We start from the raw sequence: 4750 nt of genomic DNA, 5'->3' as shown, positions 1-4750 counted from the left end.
TCCAAATGATCCCGGAAGCAAAGGCTTTTCATATGGCTTGGACTCAATAATGCTATCATCACCTACTCTCATTTCTACTTTTTCCACCTCCTTCTGACTGCTAATATGAACAGCCTCCGTCTTGTGGGCTGCCAGCGTTAATGAGTTTAAGCTTAATCAATCTTCGGCAGCTTTGATGGATTTTTCCGCGATGGCTACTACTTTAGCAAGGTTCTTTGCTGTTACAACGACGTACACATTAATGTTGCCCTTTAGGTGTTGCTAGCCGCATAATGCCGTCATGCTGTTATACTTCTGGCATAAAGGGGACGATATGTATGTAAACTACACAATAGTGCGATTAATGAAACGTCGCAAAGTGGTAATTTTGGCGAAATGGCAACGTTGTGAACAAAATTGTATGAACGACCAATCGCGACTCCGGATCGGAAACGTAAAATTTTTTCAAATGTAACTATGTAATACTGATGCAAATAAAAGATGTAACGATTTCCATTCTTAAGTCACATACCTGATGGCAGTACGATTGGAAATTATAAAAGAGAGTTTTTAGGTTTTTAAACTATAATTTTTTTATTATAATTATTTTATTCGAAAACTAATTTCGCCGATTTTTTCCACAAAATCTGGAGGATTTTAAAACATCTTTCAATGATCCTAGATTTATTAGCCCACAGCACCTTGGCTGAATAGTTTCGGCCCAGTGTTTCAAGTTTTTCATAAATCAATCTTTGAAAAAAGTAAAAAAAACAGCATCAAAAATCGAATTTTTCCGATTCCGTTGAAAAGATTTTTAAATATTTTTATGCAGAATTTTTAAGCTTAATCTGTTTTGTAATCTGAGGAAACTATTTTTATTCATAAAAAACTAATTTTTTGGAGGTATTTTCAAATCGATCCAGCTCACTTAAATCTTAATATTTTTCCGAAATATTTTGGTGGACGTCTTAAAATATAATAAATTTTGTAATCCCGGCGGAAAAACCGCAACTTTTTTTGGTGATGCAGTCTAATGTACATATGCACTTTTTCATGAATCTTTCGAGGACAATAAAAAAAAAATTGTTTCACGACTTTTACTTTGTAATGATTGCCAGCTCAAATAATATGGCAATGCCGTAATTTTGTCGCAAAAAAGTTTTCATACAAAAGTAATCAGCTGTTGTTGAGCCTTGTTAATACGAACTAAGCAATTGCCTTTTCTTAAAATGTAGGACTTTTTACTCAATTTTTTCAAATAAATTTAAGTAAAAGGTCTGACATTTTAAGAAAAAGCAATTGCTAAGTTTTTGTTCATAAGGTCCAATGTTCCCAGAATGCCACTACCTTACGTATACGTTACGTATGTATGTATGTATGTATGCATCCATGCCAGTTAAAATAGCACACTTCTTGGTAGCCATAGGTAAACATAAACATCTAAGCAGTGATAAGTTTGTAAGTCATCCTTAAAAAGCAAAAAATAAAAATAAAAATAAAATATTATATAAATAAAAACAATTTTTTGTATAAATATCTGCTTAATTCCATTATTTTCATTGCAATGGAAAGGCATTTAACTACACGAAGTTCTACTTGTATGTTATTTATTTATTTTTACTATATTTTTTGTTAGCTTGATTACAAATGTTTATGATCGCCAACGTTGTATAGTTTATTTATAATTGCATTACACTGCAGTTAATTTAACGGCATAAAAGCTAGGAGACAAATCAACAAAAAAGTGGTTGGTTCTATAGTCCAACTAGCCGACTTGCATGCCGCCTGCCAGCCAGTCTGTCATTTAGGCAGTCGTTGGCATCAAATGAGCTTAACCTTCCTTTGACCGATTCGCTTGCTTGGCTGCCGGGTGCCTTGTTGACTGCCTAGTTAGCTCGCAGTGTTTTGAAGAAACTATCTTCGAATTTTTCCCTTATTTTACGATTTTTTTTTTTTTGTTTTTTGTTTGGTTTTTTCCTTGATAATGATTCTTGCATTGCATATGTTACAAAGTGATAACAGTATTAGCTGTTCAAACAGTAGAAAGCTCTAGGTGTTTAGTAAGCGACTAGGCGGCAGTTGAGTGTGTGGCGGTGGGAGGGGACGTCCCAAAGGGATCTTGCTGAATTTGCAAAATGAGATAATTTTCTTTTTTTTCCCCGGTAAACTTTAAAGAAATCTTTACGTATGTGTGTGTGTGTGTATGTAGGTAATTTGTAGATCACTTTTGTTGTTGCTTTTGTCATTATTGCCGAGAACAGTGACGCAAAGTTTTGGGGTAGCACGCGTCCAGTTCGTGCGATTTTTGCAGCTTTTGCATTTACATATGTATTTGCTTGCAAGCCACATTTTCACCCTTTTTACCTTCAACTTGTCTATGGCGGCGGGGACTAACTAACAGCCTTTCGCATGCAGTTATCACGCTTTAGAGTGCGAGATTTTCGTGATTTTGATGTAACTAAGTATAACCATATACAGATGTATGTATGTATGTACATATGTATGTGATTGAGTGTACTAATCTACTTACGTAGTTGTGCTATTTTGAAAAAAAAAAAATCTATAAGCAAGTAGTCGTTCTAAATACTGCATAACATAATGCTAGATTTGTAATACATCATTTATATAAAGCACTGGGAGTAATTAGTAAAACTTTTTGATAATGAATTAAGTGGTTGGGCAGAATAAAATTGGAGCCATATTTTCCACTATAGCTACATTGTGATATTAATTTAATAATTACAATAGGGGTCTTCATCTAAAGTGATAAATTGCTTAAATTTATCAGTTTATCCGCATACTTTCATGAACGCACCTTGGTAAATAATTACACAAAATTCTTTATTATTTAACTTATCTGGCTAGTTACGTTTCATTTTTACCTCTTCCTTTGTGCAAATGTGCTTTTTATGTGTTCGTAGCAAAATCTACCACCTGGCAGGGTTGAACTTTGCTGAAATTTATACGTTTATCCACCAAAATCGTTTGATAAAGTGATTCAACTTTGGTTAAACAGATTTCCATACAAAGTTTGACAGTTCATTTACCTAAATGATAAATTTATCATTTTATTAAGTTTATCAACAGTTTATCACTTTTGATGAATACCCCTAATATGTTAGAATGGTGGCCGAAAAACTTTTGTTTTTGATATGAATATATTAGAACCAATCAGCGTGGTTGATAGAGTTGAGCATGTTTTGCAGGCGTATATCAGAGAGCTACTGTAACGATGTGACCTCATATGCTCCTTGTATCGCATTCTTGCTCCTCATTAAAGCTGGACATCTGCAAAGAAGGTGCTCTACCTCTCGTTCTTGTAGTTTCTATATATGAAAGTCGTAGTAGGCGATGCTCAGCCAGACGTAGGTGCCGACCTGACAATACCCAGTAATAATCGCTACTAGCCTCGCAAACCTCAGGGCTATTCGGTTAATCGACTAACCGAATTATTCGAATGTGACTGAAGTCGACTACAGTTAATCGGTTAGCAAAATTTGAGTAGTCGAAAGCTGTCGACAATTCGATCACTTTAGATTATTCGGTTAATCGATTATTTTGAGTTCCGAGTTTTTTTTTACATTTATATGTACGAGTACGTACAAATATTTATATGAAGTCTTGCTGAAGTAAAATTAAATTCTTTTAATTAAATTCTATTAAATTACTGAAACTTTGTTATCAACACTAAAGGCTATATTATTAGACACATACTTTGAAAAATAACGACGGCTGCATCACCTTCTAGCCGCTTCTTCCTGGAATTGGTAGGCCTATTGTTTGAATTTCCATTGATTGCAAGATTCGGCTAAATGTGTGCTAAAATTATTATTAAAATTTTATTGCGAAATATTTTTGATACGCTGGCTAAAGCAGTACCTCTCATTTTTGCGATTTTTCTTATCGATTTTAGTTAAATGGTTGTTCAGAGAGGTCGTGAAGCATATGAAACACATTACTTCCTTTTCTCCCTCGGATTTTTTCGAAAAAATCCCAAAACCAGCTCCTTTTGCATGCGGTATTTGCATTTGAATATACACTGCCGGAACAAACTATTGGCACAGCAAATATATGCAACAATTTGTATTCTAATATTTTTCCGCCAATTTTTGTATAAAAATATGGTGCATTCTACAACAAAAAACATAAAAATATAATTCCTAAACTTTGTGCAAAACTCGCGAAAGCTCAGCAAATTTTCATGAAAATTTTCAACATTTTTATCAAATTTTTAAGATTTTTTTGCAGATTTGTAGCCCAATCAATTTTATTAAAATAAAGTGCATGTTTTAAGTAGCTAGGAATTGCCGTTGCTTTTTGGCAATTTTTTTACGCAGTCTCTGCCATACAAAAAGTTTTTTTTTCGAAAATATTTACTTTATATGTAAACAAGTAAAGAAGTATAAGTTCGAGCGAAACCGAACTTTATATACCCGGCGCAGGTATCAATATCGTAATTTCAACTCTCTCTAAATTACCTTTGCATGATAAGCAGGGGTGTTTTTCCCGATTACAAACGTTTTCGATAATATGCTTAGTTAGGCTTAATGTTAAGGGTGGGTAACTCAGCAAATTTATACGAGTTGACTCAATGACTCCAACTCACTTTAAGGAGTCAGCTCATTCAACTAACTCATTTGACTCTTTGTATGTTACACTCATTCGTATCGTAGACTCGTTTTGAGGCATAGATGCGGTAAAGCGGCCGTTGAGATAAAACAAAACTTTAAAGTGGGCGTGGTCAGCTCCTTTCTACTGATTTGAAAGGTGT

This window comes from Rhagoletis pomonella, unplaced genomic scaffold (genome assembly GCF_013731165.1).
Source record: "Rhagoletis pomonella isolate Grant_MI unplaced genomic scaffold, Rhpom_1.0 Rhpom_scaffold_00001, whole genome shotgun sequence".
Taxonomy (NCBI): domain Eukaryota; kingdom Metazoa; phylum Arthropoda; class Insecta; order Diptera; family Tephritidae; genus Rhagoletis; species Rhagoletis pomonella.
Note: the sequence above shows the minus strand (reverse complement) of the source record.